Genomic DNA, 11,021 nt, shown 5'->3' on the forward strand with positions numbered 1-11,021 from the left:
TCTGAAATCCATCTCACCTCAGTGGGCTGCATTCTGCAGCCTTCCCAGATGCTGCTACTTCAATCAAACCCCACATCCTGATTTGGTTTGGGATCCAGGATTTGGCACAGCCAAAGTGCACAATTGTTACAAAGGGAAAGCAGAAGGCAAGAGGCTGATTTTCCCAAGACCATGCTGTCTTTCAGGGACTTAAACTACCCATACCCATGACAAATTTGCCCTCTGCTGAACCTCACTGACTTTTATGACATTTCGCCTTCATCAGTTTGGGAGGGAGTGTTGTATTCTCTCTTTTGTCTGCTTGTGTGCCTGAAGGGAACTTCTGATAGCCCCAGTGAAACCCCACTAAAATGAAAGGTGGTCTTTCAGCTGCAGACCCCATTGACTTTCTTCACTAATCAATTAGCTCTTAAACTATGAGTTGCACAGATAACCTAATACAGTATAATATCTTGTGTAAAAAGCAAAAGAATTATTTTCTCTGAATTTTTCAGGAAGGGGTTATAAGCCCAGGAGACTTTCAGGCAGTGATGCAGTACCAGGGAAGCAGAATAACAGAACAGCAGATTTGCCAAGCTAGCTTGCAGCTACCAAGAAGAAAAAGAAAACCCTATTCTTTAAAAAGAATGATAAGATGGTTCTTCCATCTTGGGTCTATGGAAACTTCAGGGGAGGATTGCACAATGATGTTATAAAAATGCAAAGCAAAACAATGGGGAAAGGCAAAAAATAATAATAATTTTGGAAGTGTAGTTAACTGATCCTGGCACAGGCAAACAAAGATTTATTTTCCCTTTTCCCAACAGAAAGTTCATGCAATTCTTTTGTCAGCCAAGTTTCCTTTGGCAAGTCATTTTTAAAAGTGGTGATATACAAATGTATTGGTTGGAAAAGAAATGATGAGGAACAGTGATGGGGTAGTGTGTGCGTGGAATCGATTCAGTTCATATTTAAAGGTCAATCTAACACTTCTCCAAATTTAGCAGGGCAGTTCTCCAGCCAAGCAATATGTTCAGAAACACATATGCTAATGTAAAGTGTGCATAGAAATGCAAATGTTAGGGGGGGGGGGAATCACACACCAAATGCATTGTATTGGGAGAAAAATAAATATTACGGAAAATATGTTTTGCAAATATTTGTATATTAGGCAAAACTGCATGCAAAAATGTGTATGTTAGGAGAAATGCACACTAATCTATGTTTTTAGCAGTTCTTACTTGTATCTGTCGCAGGTGGCACTGTGAGTTAAACCACAGAGCATAGGACTTGCCAATCAGAAGGTCGGTGGTTCAAATCCCTGCGATGGGGTGAGCTCCCGTTGTTCAGTCCCTGCTCCTGCCAACCTAGCAGTTTGAAAGTGCAAGTAGATAAATAGGTACCGCTCTAGCGGGAAGGTAAACGGTGTTTCCGTGCGCTGCTCTGGTTCGCCAGTAGCAGCTTAGTCATGCTGGCCACATGACCCAGAAGCTGTACGCCGGCTCCCTTGGCCAATAAAGCGAGATGAGTGCTGCAACTCCAGAGTCAGCCACGACTGGACCTGATGGTCAGGGGTCCCTTTACCTTTACCTTTACTTGTATCTGTAAGCCACCTTGAGTCCCATCAAGAAAAAGACATTGTAGTGTGTGTGTGTGTGTGTGTGTGTGTGTGTAGTAATTATTTTAAAATGCTGATGGATTTTCATGAGGACTTTTTAAAAACAATCATAGCTGATGTGGAAATGTGGATAAATGAACTTTAGATTCAAAAATATGAGAAACTGAGAGAAACCTAAATCAATAGATTAGGTGTGGTGTAATGGTTAAGAGCAGTGGACTCGTAATCTGGTGAACCGGGTTCGCTTCCCCGCTCCTCCACATGCAGCTGCTGGGTGACCTTGGGCTAGTCACACTTCTCTGAAGTCTCTCGGCCTCACTCACCTCACAGAGTGTTTGTTGTGGGGGAGGAAGGGAAAGGAGAATGTTAGCCACTTTGAGACTCCTGAAGGGGAGTGAAAGGCAGGATATCGAATCCAAACTCTTCTTCTTCTTCTCCCTGTTGGGGAAGCAGAAGCTTGAGGTGTGGCAGCTGGTGTGTTGGAGGGCAAAGTAACTGACAGCAGACGGAGCCAGGGATCAAGACAGCTGGCGCCAACTAATTCTGGTTATCTCCCCATCCCCAGCAAAGATGCTAAAGATACTTAAGCAATACAGTGAAACCAGCCTGTGCCAGAGGCATAGGCCAGGAGGGGCACAAAAATCACTATTGGAGATTGACTGGTAGAGATAGTGACAATAGACCCCTTTTGGATCCTGCAGCACCTGGCAGGACAGGGGAGAGAAGAGATTGCTGGGAGGCTGGAAGTGCCATTGCTCTCTCCCCATCCCTCCCTCCCCAGAGAAAGAGGGGGCAGGGACAGGTGGGGGGGCACCCTCACTTACAGCCCACGCCATTGGAGGCTGCCACTCTCAATGCAAGAAGCACAGAGCCCGGCAGACAGGAAGCAAGCAAGAACAGAAGCCCCCAGAGGTCTTCCCTCTGCCTGCTCAGATAAGAGGATCTCCTTCCCGCCATGTTTGTTAGATGATCATTTAAACCACTAATTACATTACAGCAACATTTTTTGTTAAATTATATTTCCCAGGCAATATATCCCTGTATATCTATCTATAGTGAAAGAGCTAATTGGGAGATCCTGCACATTTCCTAAGGAGATCTGAGGCTGTAACCCTGTGCACACTTTGGCATGAGTAAAGGCCACAGAGTGCAACCAGGACTTCCTAAATCAGGGCTCAGAGACAGCAAGGAGCTATCCCACAAGCTTTGCTCCTTTGGAGGTTGAGGCAGCTTGTGGAAATCTTAATCCCATTTATTAGGAAGTAAGACCCACCCTCCCTTTGAGTCAGCAGGACTTAGGCCTGAGTAGAGTTGCACAGTTACACAACAATCCTATACACTCAACCTGAGAATAAACTCTATTCAATTCCATGGGACTTCTTTTTTAAGTAGGCCTGCAGAGGATTGCACTGTTGGCTGATTTATTTGGCATAACTGGTGCAACCCTTTACAAGCTTTGTCTTGTATGAGTATTGACAACATGCCCAATATATAAAATGGGGAGTGTGGAAGGTATTACTTTGTAAGAATTTTGGACTGGCACTCACTGGAGCCTTTGCTTTTTAAAAAATAAATAAACTTCACCTCAAAATAGTTCAGTTGCAAACGACCTGGCCTGTGCTCCCGTCTATGAGGCTTGAGAGTGTTTCAAGTACTTGGGCCGTGTAAAATGTAACAATTTCTCATGTCATTATTGTGGCAAAGTGATTTTTTTTTCTGAGAGGGGCGCACCAATATAGCTCCCTCCCAAGGATACACCTCTTAATGCAGTACAACTGCTCCCATTTTCCCCGCTACTGCAAAACTGTCTGTGCTAACTGGCATTGATCCTACAAGATCTGAGGCCCAGGGCCCTTTCCAGTCTTACTACCTGTATCAGATGCTATTCCCAATGGTAAGTGTGATAGCTGTGGCTGGTGGGAGACACCAGTCAACACTCCAGGGTAATCAAGGGCTGAAAGGAGAATTCTCACTCCTACTGGTAGCAGTCAGGTGCGGAGGGGGGGGGAGAGGTTCAGCCCGCAGTGGGCAAGTGCTCTGTTGCTAAGTGGGTAGTAGCTCTCACTGATGTCAGTAGCCCAGCCACTGCACTCTCCCAGGGCTGACTGCAATGTCTTCTACCTTAGCTCCCAGTGGTTACCATTTAAGGTAGAAATTCCACGGCCCTTTTGCTCATGCAACAGTGGTGGCAAGCAGTTCCCACTATTGAACTGCTTCACTAACTGGCATTGTGTGTAGTCCAACTCTTAGCTAACATAGCACAGAAGTGACTATCTTGGAGGGTGATGGAGATTTTAAAGAAGATGCTGGTTGTACAGAGATGCTGTGGTAGTGGGTTTCTTGCACAGGTTGGCTTAATTGACCTTTCTGGTCCTTCCCATTCTATAGGTTATAGCAGGCATAGGCAAACTTGGCCCTCCAGATGTTTTGGGACTACAACTCCCATCATACCTAGTTAACAGGACCAGTGGTCAGGGATGATGGGAATTGCAATCCCAAAGCATCTGGAGGGCTGAGTTTGCCTATGCCTGGTTTTTAGCCAACTGACTTCTACTCAGAGTAGACCTCTTGAAATGAATCAAGTTAGCCATGTCTGTTAACTTTATTGGGTCAACTCTGAGTGGGGGTAGCATTGTATTCCCCCTACATTTCTTTCTATGGAAGAAGAGAAAGTTATTACTGCCTAACTCTTCACAATTATTTAGTTCAATGTTAGCATTGGTGCTATTGCCATGATGGGAACCTTGACAGTGTGATTCCTAGGAGTTTTTGGTCTCAAAATTCTTTCCACACTAGGGAAAAAAATGTTACATTACTTATCTAGATGCATTGCACAGTTTGGTAAATAAATGCAGTTTCTAAAAGTTTCTGAACTGTGAGTGACTAAAGAACTCCCACTGCAGGATATATATCACATAGATACCTTTCTTGCCCACCTCTGTTCCTACAAAGCATAATGATGCTCTCACTTGGTGAGTCAAGCCTTTCAGCACCCAGTTAAATGCAGGAGTATATTGAGCTGTGAGCAGGAGTGGGTGGCAAATCAATTGATTTAATCTATAATGGGAATGTCATAAGTGGAAAATGTACAGAAAACTGGCGATGGTGGTTAGAATAAGTGAATAAGAAGACATGAGGAAGATGGTGTGTGTCCAACATTTGACTGAGAATGCACAAAGGTGATAAGGAGAACAGTGTCCTATCCCCAATGTGGAAGTAAGATTCAGTTGCCAATCAGGTCAGTTTCTGTATATGGAAGGTGAAGGAGGCACCATCTTGCCCTTTGCTACAGGCAGCGGAATGTCTTGGACTGGCTTGTAAACTTGTGCACCTCCAAATGTTGGACTACAGTTCACATTGTGAAGTGAAGGCCCAAGACAGGTGTTGATCATCACGTGAGCTGTGCACAGGTGGTCTGAATCGAGCGAGCTGCCACCATTCCTGTGGAGCCTCCTTTTATTGAGACAAATATACAAGCTAGGCAGATACATTTTGGGCTGTGACCTTTACACATCTTCCGTCCCGAGATCGTGGGGTGGTACAAAGCTATTTTGCCACCTGTTCCACAGCGTCATTTTCCCCTTGCACAGTGTATGATGTATGAGACAAAAGGTCTCAGGAAAAATGTTACAGACAGGACACCGCTGACCTCTGAGACCACAAAAGGTCAGACATAGGTGGAACGATGTACCAGATAGCTGTGGCTTGTCTGGGGGGGTTTCCCCTGCACCCCAAGGTCACACGTGCAGGCAGACGTGGCTGCCTGCTGGTGGGGAAGTGTGCTCCCTCTGGACCCCACTGTCCACTCTGTGATATCCCTACACATTGTCTATGACTATTGGTTATGTTAGCTGGGGCTGATGGGACAGAAGATTCACAACATCTGGGGGTCTACAGTTTACCTACCCCTACATTACAGAAACACTTCAGTTTTTAAGCACAACTGTGCACTGAGGATTGGTGGGGGGGGTGTTTATATGGACGCTAGCTGATTGGTGCCATCCACAGGTGACTTGTGCTACAAACTTTCAAGATGGTTGTTTTCCAGTGCTTAGGATTACATCCACACTATACATTTAAACTTCATGGCTTTTCCCCAAAGAATCCTAGAAACATTGTAGAACTGCACTTCCCAACACTCTTAACAAACTACAGCTCCCATGATTCTTTGGGGAAGCCATTCTGTGGATGTGACCTAATTCTGGAGAGTAAGAGTTCAGCTGAGCTTCACAAGGACATGCCAAGCTGCAGCCTGTCTTCTTGACCCCTTCCTTTCACTCTACCACTTGAAGATTTTTTGATTAAAGCCTGTTTTTACAAGTCACGCAAAGGAAAACTTAATAGCTCTACAAAATCCACTTTCCCCTTTTCATGTCTGAAACTGATAAAGAATTGGAATGCCAAGTGCAACTGAACTGATATTAAAATAGCACATGAGGCTATGCCAAGAAATGCATTACTGTGGTGATAACTCATTAACTCAGCACAAAGAGATACTACATTGTAAAAAAAAAGACATTTGCTGGGTTACCCATACAAATTACATTCATATCCTGCCTTTTTCCCAAAGCACATGTATACTCTGCTCATTTTATCCTCACAACAGCTCTTTGACTCAAAGGGAGGGAGGGAGATATGTGGGATAAATTTGATTCAGTTCACATTTAGGCCAGCTTATATAATTTGCACTTTTTGAAATAATATGAGAACCAAACATCCTTTGAAATCGGCACATCTCCATTTTTGAAATGCATTACTTCCACCAAGCAATGTGTGGAAAAATGCATATTCTTCAGTGAAGTGTGTATATAAATGAATGTATTAGTGAAACTAACATAAAAAAATGCATTATATTGTGGGAGATTGCATCACATTTGCACTAAAATGCTGGTGAATTTTCACATCTATTTATTTTTTAATGCAAACTGATATGGAATTGTGAAGAATTGAACTTAAGACTGGAAAAGCGAGAAACTGAAATTGAAATATTCACCCATATTCATTGGTTACTAAGATTAACCAATGAGCTTCATGGCTGATTTGAACCCAGGTCTGCCCAGTCCCACTACACCATGCCGAGCAATTGCTGCTGAGGACAAAGTAGGGGAGATTAGAGAATCCATGGGAGGATGGAAGCTTCATCACCCTGCACAGATGATTCAGGAATTCTGTCACCAGGTCTTCCAAAACCTGGAAATACTCCAAGATGTTTATGATATGACGTTTTGGAGAGCTTCCTTTCATTAATGAAAATCTATTTAGGACATTGGGGATTAGGCTTTTGGAAGAGAGCTTAGTATAGACTCCTAGATCACAAGCATTAAATGAGCAAGACGCCTGCATTAAGCAATTTTGCTCAGTGTCGAACAAAGATAAGAGAGCTATTTAAGAAAGAGTGGTTTGTCCCCACTATTGAATGAAAAAGAAACAATGTTGAAACAACTCAATTTATCAACAAAGAACACATGCCACATCCATTATGAGACCCTGAACACTAAACAAAGGACTGTGGTTTCCCCATCCCCCTGAAGAACCAGTTGATCTGCCTGGCAGGAAATGGATATTAGTACCTTTTAATTGGATAAATAAAAATGCTCCTTCTTTCTGTGGGAGCAGTCAAGTCCAACATTTCCTGTTTGCTAGAATGGACACAGAGAGGAAGGCACTCAAGGGGAGGTGGCTCCAAACAAGGAAGACTTCCTGTGGCCAGGTAGAAGGCATGGCCCTAGCTGACCCAAATAAAAGGGCTGGACACACAGCCATCTTCCTCTTTTGGGATTTCTCTTTGGACCTTCTCTTTTGGCCAGATTTAGCTCCTGGCTCTTAGCCAGCACATGGCTCATCTGTAACAAAGGATGTAGGCCCCAGTTGTAAGTCTGAGACTTAGCTCAGACTTCTCTTCTCTACACTTTAATCAACACCTGTACCTGTAACGGCAACTAAAGCCTGCCTTCAGATTGCTACTGAGTGTGAGTAAACTTTATTCTTACTTTTCAAGAATACTGTATTGTTATTTTTATTTTAAGAGGGAAGTAAAGGAGAAATTATCAGGAAGAATCCAGTGTGCACAAAGGGCATCCTGAATTGCTTAATTAAAAGACTGAAACCAGCTACTCAAGACGTTTCCTATTTATCTGCAAGATCTGTGCTCTGCTCTGTGCTAGTGTGAGTAAGGAAGGATTATATGTAATTAGAAGGGATGATAGAAGCTGGACTCCTCCACTGTAGTGATGATGACATATGGGGACATGGGGTGAGGATATCAAAGCCAAAAGGAGGACTCTTGCTATTGAATTAGTTCTTATGCACTTAATACAGGTGAAACTCGGAAAATTAGAATATCGTGGAAAAGTTCGTTTATTTCAGTAATTCAACTTAAAGGGTGAAACTAATATATGAGATAGAATCATGACATGCAAAGCAAGATATATCAACCCTTTATTTGTTATAATTGTGATGATCATGGCGTACAGCTGATGAAAACCCCAAATTAACAATCTCAGAAAATTAGAATATTAAATGAAATCAGCAAAACAAGGACTGCAAATAGAGCAAATAAAGGCTTGACATATCTTGCTTTGCATGTCATGAGTCTATCTCATATTAGTTTTACCTTTTAAGTTGAATTATTGAAATAAATGAACTTTTCCACCATATTCTAATTTTCCGAGTTTCACCTGTATATTGTATTATTGTTTTGACATAAATGTGGTTCTGACTTGTTTTATATTTTGATACATGCTATGGTTTGTTATGCTGAAGATTCCAAAATGTGCTCACTGGGTCATTTTCTGTTAGTTTCCCTTGGGAAGTTAAAACAGGATATAAGCAATTCATTAAAGGAAATCTGGAGAACCAAGGGAACCTCGGAAGCTGCTTTACACTGAGTCAGGCCCAGGGCCATCTTTAGCATATGCGCCACCGGGGTGCAATGATCCGCCCAGTGGCCCCAAATTTAGTTTAGCTGCCCCCAAATTAACTTTTATTGAGCTTTTGGGGGAGGGGAAATCGCTCACCTGTAACAAGGATGCAGCAGAAAAAACTGCTTTTGTTTCCTGACTCGTCTGGAAAATTTGACGCTAAGAAGTAACAGAGCGACGGGTGGGGGGGGGGAACTTTCACTCCATTGCTTTTCACTGCTACCAATCGAGAGGGATCGGTATACAGTAGTATACATTTGGCACCCCCCAGAATTTGGCACCCAGGTCCCCACACCCCTTGCATCCCTAATAAAGACCGCCCTGGTCAGTCCACTGGTCCATCCAGCGGGGGGTCTGCAGGGTTTCAGGCAGGGCACATCCCTGGCCCTCCTTGGAGATGAACCTGGGACCTTCTGTATGCAAGCAGCTATGACCCTTGCCCATCTCTGGTGTACATATGGATTGTACCTTTGAAGCCTATGATTCTACTGTATATAAGAGTGAGATCTGATGGTTGAACCAGTAGATTACTGGAGATTATCATGAAGACTTGGCAAAATGCCCAAATATCTTTCATTTTGATTGTGGAACTGTATTCTACTTATTTATTGCATTTTTACACTGTCCATCAAGCAAAGTGAGTGGTTTACTAATTTACTTTAAAAACACAAAATAGAACCAGTGGGGGGGGGGGGATCAGAAATAGTAGAAATCAGCTAAATGCAATTCAAAGTGCTGGTTTTGACCTATAAAGCCTTATGCAACTCAGGACCCCAATATCTCAAGGACCATTTCTCACCACAAGAACCAGTCCAGCCCCTTTTTCATGTGCCTCACCTGAGAGGTGGAGACAGTGACCACATGAGAACTGGTATTTTCAGTGGTGCCTCCCCCCCCCCCCCATTTTATAGAATATTCTCTCCAGGGATAAATTTCACAAAATAAAAGTTAATTGGAGGAGACAAGGTTGAAGGTATATTGGAACACAGTACAAAGAAAAGGAAATAAAGAGAGAAGATGAAGCTACTAAGAGGTAGAGGGAAGTTAAGAAGAAGCAGAGGAGGAGGAGGAGGAGGAGGAGTTTGGATTTGATATCCCACCTTTCACTCCCTTTTAAGGAGTCTCAAAGCGGCATCATTCTCCTTTCCCTTCCTCCCCCACAACAAACACTCTGTGAGGTGAGTGGGGCTGAGAGACTTCAGAGAAGTCTGGGTGGCCCAAGGTCACCCAGCAGCTGCATGTGGAGGAGCGGAGACGCAAACCCGGTTCCCCAGATTATGAGACTACCGCTCTTAACCACTACACCAGATGATGTACACGTAGATGAATACAAATATGTATAGAAAGAAAAATAGATTATGTGTGTAACTGTAAAGGAAAAAGACACTGTAAGATCTGTAATTTTTAAAATTGCAATATATATATTTTTTAAAAAAAGAATCTTCTCTCCAGGGAAATGTGTCCTGGCACCACTCTTTTCAGTTTTTAGGTGTTCAAGACCTTTTCATTTACCCCGGCCTTGGGTGGTGAGGCTGGGTTCTACTGTGCTATTGTTTGTGTGCCCACTAACCAATGCAATAAATCATTGTCATCAAAATCTCTGAACAATGACTACATTAAATAAATAAATAAATCAAATTAACACATTTCTGCAACCCAGAAGCCCTTAAAAGCAACCACTGGCATCTGCAGTTGGCTTTGGCATAACGGGGAGCTGTAGTAGAAGGGGATTTACTTCCCCACTTCCCCTTGCAGGGAAGATGTGATTCAAGCTGGCTGTGTGTGAAGAAACAGCAGTTGGGGAGAAAGCTGCAGAACGGAAGTGGGCAGACTTCAGGCCCGGCAGATTTACTCTGATTGTCTACTAGAACGTCAGGATCAACCAAGCAGAGCCAGGTGCAGCCCCGGATTTACGTATAAGCTAAAAAAGCTATATCTTAGGGCCCTACTCTCTTGGGGGCCCCAAAAAAATTTTAAGGGAAAAAACTAGATGTACATTTCCTAAATATAAGATAAAAAATAAAATAAAACCTACATACAGCAGCAGTGTTTTGTGTTGTGTAGGCTCCTATGATGTAAGTAGTGGGCATATATAGCATATATTCAACACAAAAAACCGCAACAATTTGTTGTTGACAAAGGACAGCTGGACATATAAAGGGCCCTATTATCTTCAGTAGCTTAGGGCCTCATCAAACCTATATCCGACCCTGGCCAGGTGGAAAAGACATTAAATTAGAATGAAAAGATGGGGTACCTCTAAGCTAGGGGCGGCATGTACCATTTCACTGCCTGAGGTGAAATGGAAAAGTGCTGCCTACACACACACCACTGAAGCCATATGCAGGAATACTCCCCCCCCCCCAAAAAAAAAAATCATCACATGAACAGTAATCCATGTGTTATGTACTGAAGTTCTCACCCTGGGCCAGCAGGGGGATACTGTAGATAGTTATGCAAATAAGGGATCGAAAGTGACGTTCAGTGATTGGATAGTTTTAGAA

This window comes from Podarcis gaigeae, assembly GCF_964106915.1.
Source record: "Podarcis gaigeae genome assembly, chromosome: 15".
NCBI classification, from domain to species: Eukaryota; Metazoa; Chordata; class Lepidosauria; order Squamata; family Lacertidae; genus Podarcis; species Podarcis gaigeae.